Here is a 12,773-nt window from a genome sequence, read left to right as displayed (position 1 = left end):
GTCGTCCTATGTCCATCTCCTACGATGCTCTCCACACGTTTCTATTTTTATTTTTTCTACTATCTCGCGCGTCTTGTGAATGGGAGCTTTCGGTGATGGTCGGCAATGAAACAGTAATCATGTACATGACTGCAAAATGAGGAAACAATGCTCGCCAAATGTAACACTGAGACATCCCCTACTCCATCGTTGTAGAAGATGAAAATAACTGTACAGGCCATCAGCTTTGGACAGCTGGACTCATCCAATTTGCAAATGTTGTGGTGTATTCCACATTTTCTCAATGAGTAACGTCGCCTTTGTGTTTTATTTCTAACAACCTGTGTGTTGTGGCAACTGCGTGTAGTTTATACCAAGCGGTTTTCAACTTTCTGTGAGAGCCAAAGAATCGAAAATTGTTAATATCGTTTTAGCACCTGACGTAGACCTAGAAAGTCATGATAGAAAAACAAAGCGTTCTGTAAATGGACTTTCATGTCAGCGTTTTGACCTTTGTTGACCTTCAAAGACCTTACTGCTACACATCATGGATTCGTCTCCATAGCCACTGTCAGAAAGTAAGTACCAAACTATACCATCCCATTTAAAGAAACAAAGTTGACCTTCTGAAACAACCCCAGTACCAACAAAAAACCAACGTCTTATTAAGGGCCTCGTTGTCCCATGCAACATTTGTCCCACAAACGTGTCAGCTCCTATCCATACATTTACAATTATCCTAGGTGGCAATAGTTAGTGACTCACCCTGTATTTTAGACGAACAAGTTGCACTTGGGACGGCTTTCGAGTTATCTTCTACTTTTTAGTTGACTACACACGCTTTTGTGTAGGCGAAGATCGGTCACGTCAAGGCAGCCAGCGTTCATAGGGTATGTTGGAAGGCTGGGTGCGGTCAATAACCGCAAGGGGGCGGCTGTTGGCTGCAGAAAAACTGCAATGCGGTAGCATTCGACTGTTTCAAAAAGCCTGTGTACCCCCCCCCCCCCCCCCGTAGGCGGATAGTGGAAGGTAGGGAGGGAGGGTACAAATAAGGGAGGTAAGAGCACTCCGTCTTCAGACCAAAAGAGGCCCACCGGGACCATCCGACCGCCATGTTATCCTCAGTTGAGGATGCAGTTGGGAGGTGCATGTGGTCAGCACACCTCTCTCCTGGTCGTTATGATGGTTTTCTTTGGCCGGAGCCGCTTCTATTCAGTCGAGTAGCTCCTCAATTGGAATCATGAGGCTGAGTGCACCCCGAAAAATGGCAACAGCGCATGGTGGCTGGATGGTCTACCATACAAGTGCTGGCCACACCCGACAGTGCTTAACTTTGATGATCTGACAAGAACCGGTAGGGAGGTAAGAGGGCCCAGAAATTTCTGCAGTTTGTGATTGTACATTCAGGAGAACGCACATTCAACTGCCACCCCCTTTGCAATCTTTTGGGTCGACGATTTTCCCCAGTACATATGTTGCATTGTGACCTCAACATTACGAGTGCTGTTTTTTTTACAATTTAGATGTGTAATTAGAACAGTGATGCTTTTTACATGAGTCATGGTAGCGTGTATTGCTCTCGACTACCTGTGGTGCAGGGTGATTGTCGAGCAGCCGTCTGGAGCTAACTCTGACACAGCGATACACACTGTCCTCAACTGCATGCTTACGGGTAATACACTTATTAAACTCCTTTCTGTCCAACACCTGCATCGCATCAGTTGAACACATTTCCTGCCAGAAAGAATAAAGACAGTTCTTTACACCCCAGCATTTTTTCTGTCAGCTTGTAGGTGAAAGGTAGAGTTTGAGAGCGTCTGTCACTAGTTTTGAGTGGTACTGTGAAATTTTTTATAGCGAATGACACCTGTTGTATAGCGTCGTCACGTTTTGAGCTGTACTGCGTTTTTTGGCAATCACTGTGTAGCGCTTTGTATATAGCCTGATCTTTACTAATTATGTAATTACTACCGTTCTCTGCATCAGTTTCTCAAGCAAATTAGATAGAGTTTACTAACCTAATCTTCCTATCCTGCGTCAGCACAGTTTCCATGTGTTCGGGTGCACACTTGGGCCTTCTATCTATTAGGACCACGGTTTGAGTCCCAGAAAGGGCACTGTTATTTTTAATTGCCCGCCAGTTCCAAGGTGGGGGTGGGTGGGACGTCAGCACAGCCATGGGACATAGAAATTACCATCAAAATTAGAAATTCCCATCAAATTTCGAAATTCCCACAAAAACTCGAAATTCCTGCTAATAGGGTAGGTTGGTGGTGAGTGGGGGGGGGGGGGGGGGGAGGGGTGGGAGGGAGCTGGAACCTAAGTCCAGGCTTACGAAAACATACGAGGTTGGAGCTCATGTGGCTTTGGGTGGGGGGTAACTAACTGATCAATTTAATTAATTTGCACATCAATTTGATATAAAAATTGCACTCATTCCGGCAGTATCCTACTACTGTAAACCTGCTGCATGAGACGTGATAGACTGTGCGGCTGGTCCCGGCGGAAAATCGAGTCCTCTTTTGGGCATCGGTGTGTGTGTTTGTCCTTAGAATAATTTAGGTTAAGTAGTGTGTAGTTAGTAGTGTGCGACATATTTTGGACTATTTTGCAGACAGTGTTCACGTATACCACTGAATGTAATTGAAAAACTGTATAATTTAACGACACACAGTTTAGGAGACATGACGTCATAAACAGCAAGATATGTGAAAAATTTCCACATTGTGCTTGACGGTTAAATTTATTACTTCTTTACATCAGACCCTTTTCGCAACAAGCCAGCAGTTGTGGCCGAGCGGCTCTATGCGCTTCACTCCGGAACCGCGCTACTGCAACGGTCGCAGGTCCGAATCCTACCTCGGGTGTGGATGTGTGTGATGTCCTAAGATCAGTTAGGTTTAAGTAGTTCTGACTCTAGGAGACTGATGACCTCAGATGTTAAGTCCCATAGCGATCAGAGCCATCTTTTCGCAACACATTTCGCAGACAGTATCCACAAATGATTCTGAATCCACTCACAAAAATTATAACTTGACGACACATAGTTCAGGATATATGACGTCGTAAACACCGAGATGCGTGACAAACTGACCTCTTATATGATGTTTTAATCTGGCACTTATTTACTACAGGCTGTATTCCCAACACGATTGGCAGACAGTATCCACATACATTACTTGACGTACCTGGAAAATTATATCACTGTATGTTGCTCAGCCACCATTTACCAGACGTTTTCAATTGGTGAGAGATCTGGAGAATGTGCTGGCCAGGGCGGCAGTAGAACATTTTCTGTATCCAGAAAGGCCCGTACAGGACCTGCAACATGCATAGGCATTACCAAAGCCTTCTACACGAATAACAGGCAAACACTCATCCTAAACCTTAGCCTGTTAGTTGGTGACACCCATCAAATAACATAAGTAATTTCAGACATCCTAAGATACACCACATCCCAATATCTGATGAGATCACGCTATCCATGAAAGTAACGGAAGTAAATGGAGTACTAGAAGGAGACACCGATCGATCTAACACTGTTCAACATCATGACAACAGATACCACATCATTACGCACAACTCAGAAACACTCACACTCTATGTGGATGACGTGGTTATTATTGACAAGAAGGCAAAGAAGAGTTGCAAAAGGGCTAAGCAGGATCACTTCTTGGGCGCTGGAAAATGAACTACAAATACCGACGGCAAGACTAAACAGATTATTCTCAGGAGAAGTGGTAAAATTTCACCAAAAGACGCATTGGTCTTTAAAAATAAACCACTAGAAATGGTACCAAAGTACCAACATTACAGAGTTATTCTGCAATACTAACATCATTTAAAACCCATGTAAGGGAAGAGGACACGGCAGAAATAAAAGCATTATAAAAGAATTATGGCTGTGAAGACTGCAACATTCATTAATCTTAACGAACAGAATTCCTTTTCCGACTGTGTAGTCTTACTTTTTGCAATTTAAATAAAACCTATTACTTGAACAGACGAAAAAGAGGAGGCGAAGAAGCCAGACCGAAAAGACAAAGCACTGAGTGCGAAAGAAGGACTGTGAGGGGAGAATGGAATCCTTATGGGTCTGTAAACACGTCATGAAGTTTTGGAACAAGGCACTTTCCCCTTGTAGTATAATTTTTGTTTTTATTCACGTAGCTCCCATGCTTATGAATAACCGAGCAAGTTATTTATATGGTTAAAGACTCGTTACGACTGCGATAGACAGATTATCTCCGACTCGTTGCATAAAAACTGTCGATATCATGTGAAACATTACCGTTACAATGGACTGACTTAATTCTGATTTAGAATTGAGCGAAGTAGGATCGCAGTGGAACTCTAATAAGCAGCGTTGCTGTAAACTGTCACCTTGAATGCGGAATTAAATTTGATTAATTGTATTATCATTTCTTTTCGTACAAGACGATGATGTTTTTGTACTGGAATGTAACTAGGAAAATCGTTTATCGAAAATTATAAATACACGAATGGAAAAATTATGTTTAATTGTGTGGTTATTTAACTTCCCCCTTGTCTGTGGCTCGGAACAATATTTAGTGTGCCGCACGTTGTATTTATCCATGAATCCTGGGAAATCAGTAGAGCCTGGACCATAGTAGTTTGTTCTCTATTTCAAGAGATTATATTCTGGACTTTATTGAAACATTCACAACTCGCACACTGATTCCTATGCTGCGCAGTGAGTACGTCACAGCACCCAAGACGGTTAACCCACGGCTTACGGGTGTGCCTCTAATTATTTTAAGAATTTTCAGAGTCGACGGTCCCCGGAATTTTGCAAAGCGACAGAGATTTTATTCCAGGTACTAACTCCGAGAATGAGTATGATTATGAACTGTAACCTCTTATCATTGTTTCACGGTGTTGAGAGTTCAACTAATAATTAATTTTGCACCTGAAGGTGTGGGAGACAATTGTGTGCAAATATTGGGGAACCAACTTCTCTCGCCAAAAAGTTTCCATTCCAGTAACTAGAGACTGTTCGATCATAATAATTTAACTTCAAATTTCAGGGGGAAGCAAGTTAAACTGACGATCGTTTAGGCCAGGACTTTGTGTATAATATTTATGTGTATCTGTTTCGTGCCACAACGGAACGAGTACTGCTGCTACGACACTGAGTGCAGACGACGCAGGTACGTCGCACGTGAATTTCAGACCAGAAACTCGACGGTAGACAACATATAAAAGCAGGACGTCTAACCAATTACACTACTGGCCATTAAAATTGATACACCAAGAAGAAATGCAGATGATAAACGGGTATTCATTGGCCAAATGTAATATACTAGAACTGACATGTGCTTTCATTTTCACGCAACTTCGGTGCATAGATCCTGAGAAACCAGTACCGAGAACAACCACCTGTGGCCGTAATAACGGCCTTGATACTCCTGTGTATTGAGTCAAACAGAGCTTGGATGGCGTATACAGGTACAGCTGCCCATGCAGCTTCAACACGATACCACAGTTCATCAAGAGTAGTGACTGGCGTATTGTGACAAGGCAGTTGCTCAGCCACCATACACCAGACGTTTTCAATTGGTGAGAGATTTGGAGAATGTGATGGCCAGGGCAGCAGTCGAACGTTTTCTGTATCCAGGAAGGCCCGTACAGGACCTGCAACATGCGGTCGTGCATTATCCTACTGAAATGTCGGGATTCGCAGGGATCGAATGAAGGGTAGATCCACGGGTCGTAACACATCTGAAATGTAACGTCAACTGTTCAAGGTGCCGTCAATGCGAACAAGAGGTGACCGAGACGTGTAACCAATGGCACCCCATAACATCACGCTGGATAATACGCCAGCATGGGGATGACGAATACACGCTTCCAGTGTGCGTTCACCGCGATGTCGCCAGATACGGATGCGTCCATCATGATGCTGTAAACAGAACCCGGATTCATCCGAAAAAATGACGTTTTGCCATTCGTGTACTCAGGTTCGTCGTTGAGTACAGTAGCGCAGGTGCTCCTTTCCGTGACGCAACGTCAAGGGTGACCGCAGCCATGGTCTCCGAGCTGATAGTGCATGCTGCTGAAAACGTCGTCAAACTCATCGTGCAGATGGTTGTCGTCTTGCAAACATCCCCATCGGTTGAATCAGGGATCGAGACGTGGCTGCACGATCAGTTACAGCCATGCGGATATGATGCCTGTCATTTCGACTGTTAGTGATAGGAGGCCGTTGGGATCCGGCACGGCGTTCCGTATTAACCTCCTGAACCCACCGATTCCACATTCTGCTAACAGTCATTGGATCTCGACCAACGCGAGCAGCAATGTCGTGATACGATAAACCACCATCGCGATAGGCTACAATTCGACCTTTATCAAAGTCGGAAATGTGATGGTAGGCATTTCTCCTCCTTATACGAGGCATCACAACAACGTTTCACCAGGTAACGCCGGTCAACTACTGTTTGTGTATGAGAAATCGGTTGGAAACTTTCCTCATGTCAGCACGTTGTAGGTGTCGCCACCGGCGCCAACCTTGTGTGAATGCTCTGAAAAGCTAATCATTTGCATATCACAGCATCTTCTTCCTCCACCTAAACTCATTGATTGATTTCAACCAAACTTGGTACACATATTACTTACAATCTGCAAAGAATTACTGAGTGGTTAAGACCAGCAACTTCCTATTGCGGCGTGGTTTATAGCGTGGAGAGAGAAGGGATAGAAAGAAGATGGACAGACAGTGTGGGGGCGAGGAAATAGAAACAAAGCGTGAGTTAGAGGAGGTGAATGAGAAAAGAAGCGGTGGAGATGGTCGGATTGGTGAAGAGATGATGGAGAGAGAGAGGGAGAAGAAGATGATTGGGTGGTTGAAGATTGGAATAAATACATACATGGACAATGCCAGGTACTCAGCTACTTAACGACAATGTTGAAAAAAGTTTTTAATTAATTAATTTTATTTATTAATTAATGTTGTTTATGAATTATTGTTTATTAATTATTAATTAATGTTGGTTATTATTGTGTAGCAACGAATTTCGGCAACACATTTGTCTAGGTAATTTATTTATGTGGTTAACACTGCAAGACCATAGGTTAATGTAAGCGCGAGATAAGATATTGCAAATTTTAAACAATTTGTGTAAGCAAGAGAATGTAGAATGGTAACGTACAAACGTGCATGTATTGTATTTTGAAGGTGCTGGGTGTCAGTTTGTGGGATGTAGTTCCATGACTGTTACCCTTGTTCTGCCAATACAGGGAGAGTTATATCCAATTGTGGAAGACGCTGAAGAAGTCGTGCGATGATGTCCCACAAGTGCTCGACTGGTGACGTAAATGGTGATCAAACCGTTGAAGGTAACATATCGGCACTCTGTAGAACATGTTGGATTACAACAGTGGTATGCGGGCGAACGTTATCCTGTTGGGTAACACCCGCTGTAATACTGTTCGTGAATGACAACACAACAAGTCGAACCACCAGAATGATGTCCAGATTTGCAGTCGGGGTGTGTGGGACAATCACGAGAGAGTTCGTGCTATCCGACGAGATCTTACCGCTGATGGTGACTTCAGGTGTAGGTCCAGATTGTCTAGCACACAGACAGGCTCTCAAGTGGCCTCCTTCTAAAAAACAGACAGGCACCATTGGGAGCGAGGCCCTCCTATGAACTCTCGCTGGGCTGAAGAGCACAAGGTGCTGTAACTAGCCTACCACAGCCAGCTTAGGGTATTAAATAACACTGAAGAGGACAACCATCTGCAGCTTCCGCCTCCAAGGCTTTTACCATTATTTATTTATTTATTTATTTTGAGTTATCAGTCTTCTGACTGGTTTGATGCAGAACGCCACGAGTTCCCCTCCAGTGCCAGTTTCTTCATCTCAAAGCAACACTTGCAACCTCCGTCCTCAATTATCTGCTATATGTTTACCAATCTCTGTCTTCCTCTAAAGTTTTTGTCCTCTACTGCCCCCTCGAGTACCATGTCTTAACATATGTCCTATCATCTTCTCTCTTCTTCTTCTCAGTGTTTTCCACATATTCCTTTCCTCTCCGATTCTGCACAGAACCTCATAATTCCTCACTTCATCAGTCCACCTAATATTCAACATTCGTCTGTAGTACCACATCCCAAATACTTCGATTCTCTTCTGTTGGGCTTTCCCCACGGTCCATCTTTCACTATCATACAACGCTGTGCTCCAAACGTAAATTCTCAGAAATTTCTTCCACAAACGAAGGCTTACGTTTGATACCAGTAGACTTCTCTTGGCACGGTGTACCCTTTTGCCAATGCCAGTCTGCTTTTGATATCTTCTTTGCCTAGACAGCAGAATTCATTAACTTCATCTACTTCGCAACTATCAATGCTGATATTAAGCTCCTCACTGCTCTCATTTCTGTTACTTCTCATTACTTTCGTCTATCTTCGATATCATTGGAGCGTATCACTGATATCCTTTCACCTTCAATTTTAATTCCACTCTTGAACCTTTCTTTTATTTCCACCATTGCTTTTTCGATGTACAGATTGAACAGTAAGGGCGAAACACTACATCCCTTTCGCACACCCTGAGCACTCCGTTCTTGGCCATCCACTCTTATTCTTCCCTCTTGGCTCTTGTACATGTTGTACATTACGCGTCTCTCTCTCTATAGCCTCCCCCCGTTTTTCTCAGAATTTCGAACATCTTGCACCATTTTACATTACCGAACGCTTTTCCAGGCCTCATATACTATGAACGTGTCTTGATTTTTTTTAGTTTTGCTTCCATTATTGTTAACCGCAACGTCAGAAATGCCTCTCTGACGCATTTATCTTAGCGGAAACCAAACCGATCGTCATCTAACACATCCTCACTTTTCTTTTCCATTCTGGTATATATTATTCTTGTCAGCAACTTGGATGCATGACCTGTTAAGCTGATTGTGTGATAATTCTCGCACTTGTCAGTTCTTGGAGTCTTCGGAGTTGTGTGGATGATATTTTTCCGAAAGTCAGATGGTATGTTGCCAGAGTCATACATTCTACACACCAACGTGAATAGTCGTTTAGTTGTCACTTCCCCCAATGATTTTAGAAATTCTGATGGAATATTATCTATCCATTTTACCTTATTTGATCTTAAGTCCTCCTAAGCTCTCTTAAATGTTGGTACTATTACTGGATCCCCTAGCTATTCTAAATCTACTCATTTCTCTTCTTCTATCACATTAGACAAACCTTCCCCTCATAGAGGCCTTCTGTGTACTCTTTCCATCTATCCACTCTCTCCGCCGCATTTAACAAAGAAATTCCGGTTGAACTCTTATGGTTACCACCATTGCTTTCAGTTTCACCGAAGTTTGTTTCTTCGCTGTTATCTTCTTTGTATCTATGTTTTTCTTTCCAGCTTCTGTGATTGCCCTTGTTAGATATGTTTATTCCTCAACAACTGTTCTGCCTGTTAAACTGCTCCTTATTTCTGTATCCATAGACTTAGAGAACTTCATGCGTATCCGTCATTCTTTAATACTTTTGTATCCCATTTTGTTGCATTTTCATTCTTCCTGACTAATCTCTTAAACTTCAGCCTGCTCTTCATAACTACTGCATTGTCATCTGACTCAATATCTACTTCTGGGTATGCTTCAGAATCCAGACTCTGATTTTGGAACCTCTGTCTGAACATGATATAATCAAACCGAAATCGTCTCTTATCTTTAGGTCTTTTCCAAGTATACCTCCTCCTCTTGTGATTCATGAACAGACTGTTAGCTATTACTAGCTCAAATTTACCACAGAACTCAATTAGTCTTTCTCCTCTCTCATTCCAAAGCCCATATTGTCCTGTAACCTTTTCTCCTACTCCTTCCTCTACAGCTATATTCCAGCCACTCTTACTATTTTAACTTCATCTCCCTTTGCGTATTGTATTACCCTTTCAATATCCTCATTTACTTACTCTACCTCTTCATCTGCAGCTTGCGGCGTCGGTATGTATACCTGAACTATTGTTGTCGGTGCTGGTTTTCTGTCTTTTTTGATAAGAACGACACTATCACTGAGCTGTTCACAGTAACACAGTCTCTGCCCTATCTTCCTATTCATAACGAACCCTACTCCCATTACACGTTTTTGGTGCTGTTGATATTACCCTATACTAAAAAACAAGAAGTCAGTAGGCTTAGATGAAGTACCAATGTGTGTACTGAAGCAATGCATAGAGATAATACAATGTCCCTTAACAAATATAATAAATGACTCCTTCACATCAGGGACATTTCCAGAGCAGTTAAAACAGGCAAGAGTTGTACCTTTACTTAAGAAAGGTAATACAGGAGGCATAGAAAATTACCATCCCATTTCCCTACTGTCAGCATTCTCAAAAAGTAATAGAAGCAATTATGAAACACAGGTTAATGAATTACCTGAATAAATAGAATCTTTCAAGCGAATCACAGTTTGGTTTCCGAAATGGCAAACATACGGAGTCAGTCATAGTAGAATTCACAAAACTTGTACTTGATGCTTGTGATAAAGATGAGTGTGTCACAGGCACATTTTTGGATCTTTCTAAGGTGTTTGATTCAGTCGACCACAAGATTCTATTAAACAAATTAGAAGCATTAGGAATAAGAGGAGTAGCTAATGGCTGGTTTCGATCATACCTCGCAATATGTACAAAGGGTAGAGATAACACATACTTCAAATAGATCTACTCATTTAGTAAAACACTTATCAGAAACAAATTACATTAATGTAGGGGTTCCACAAGGTAGAATATTACGACCAATACTGTTCCTGATATACATCAATGACTTTCCCATTAGTGTTACTCATGGTGAAAAAATTCTCCTCGCTGATGACCGAAATATTATAGTCACTGAGAAAACGAGAGAACTCCTTGTCGAGATAGCAAATGAAACCCTCAAGGAAGTTTATGATTGGTCAATAAGCAATAAATTGTCATTGAACATAAAGAAAACTTATGACGTGACTTTCAGATTGAAGAGGAAAAATTTCAATGTTAACTTATGTAGATGGCACAACAACAGACTGTGTAACAATTTTAAAATTTCTAGGAATGAATATTGATTCTTTGTTGAAGTGGTGTGAACAGACAAAGGTACTTGCGAACAGAATGTCATCAGCATGTTATTCCCTTATAATTCTATAATCAGCGTGTGCCATGCAGTGTCTTTTAGTTACGTATAATTCATATGTACACTCAATTCTTAGGTATGGCATTCTTCTTTGGGGAACAAATGCACAAAATATGAAAACAACCTCGTGATGACTGGGTGCTGTGTGATGTCCTTAGGTTAGTTAAGTTTAATTAGTTCTAAGTTCTAGGGGACTGATGACCAAAGATGTTAAGTCTCACAGTCCTCAGAGCCATTTTTATGAAAACAATGTTCAAAGTCCATAAAAGAGCCATAAGAATAATAACCAAAAATAGTAGTCAAGCACATTGTAAAAATATGTTCAAAACACTGGAGATTTTAACTGCTCCTTGTGAATTTGTTTACCAGTCAGTTATACACATCAAAAATAACATTGGTAGTTACTGCACAAACAGCTCTCTCCATGACCACGTAACAAGAGATAGACTCAACTTACATTTACCAAGAAAAAATAAACATGAAACTCAAAACAGCACTTTCTACCAAGAAATAAAACTGTTCAATAAATTAACGAAAGAGATTAAAGAAACATCAAAAATACACTCACTTAAAGAGGCAGCTAAAAAGTACCTGTTATGCAATACATTTTATACACTGAAGGATTACTTAGATAAAAAGTATGGATTTGATAAAAAATGTTGTGCAACTAAATAACAATAATCAAAATGATTATAAAATATCCTACATTCCACATAACACCTTCACTTTATGTTTCTTTCCTTCTTTTTTTCCTTTCTAGAATAATTACCCCCAAGCTATGCATAGCACAGTACTAACACCTCTTCCTCTTTCTGAGCTCAATATCTCACTCATCTCTCCGTCTAACAGGCGCTGATTATGCAAGGTTGTTTACATCTTTGGGTGGGTGTAGTGACATCTCTGAACAGTTAAGGGGACTGTGTTTGTGATACAATATCTACAGTCAACGTCTATCTTCAACAGTTCTGGGAACTGGGGTGATGCAAAACTTTTTTTGGTGTGTGTATTATTGAAGAAGCTCAACCGCAACCTAACTGTCCAAAAACATCTTCCTACGAACATTACCCAGCGTGTGTTTTACACGGTCCACAATCATCAGCCGGATATTTGTTACAACAACAGCCCCTATCTACATCGTTCTCTTGTGATGAAACAGGACGTTGTGAAGAAACCTATCCCACTCAGTTTAGTTCTTCTTCTTCTTCTTCTTCTTCACAGTCTCCACCTGTAGACGACAGTATTGATAATCGTGTTACATTACCACTACTTACTTGTTTTGGTGAATCATCAAGTTAATTTTACTCACTACATAATGTAACGTTAACAATTTCATTATTGGTAAAAATATTCTTTAATAAAACTTACCTTAATGTGATTAGCAGTTTCCCTTCAATTCCTATGCATTTTCACATTTCTGGGTCCGTACCTTTTATGCTGTCTCCAATTTTCTTTAGTATTTCATCAAAAGTTTTTAAAGACATTCCAGTGAAACTGATGAATTTAACTTCTCGTTTACGAATTCACAAAAAAAGGAACAAAGATTCCGTTTATAGAGCTGGATTGCAACATAGGATGCACCCAATAACTTTTGTTCTTTCGTTCTACATCTACATCTACATTTATACTACGCAAGCCACCCAACGG

This window comes from Schistocerca gregaria, chromosome X (genome assembly GCF_023897955.1).
Source record: "Schistocerca gregaria isolate iqSchGreg1 chromosome X, iqSchGreg1.2, whole genome shotgun sequence".
In the NCBI taxonomy this organism is placed as follows: Eukaryota; Metazoa; Arthropoda; class Insecta; order Orthoptera; family Acrididae; genus Schistocerca; species Schistocerca gregaria.
This window is presented reverse-complemented; position numbering follows the sequence as displayed.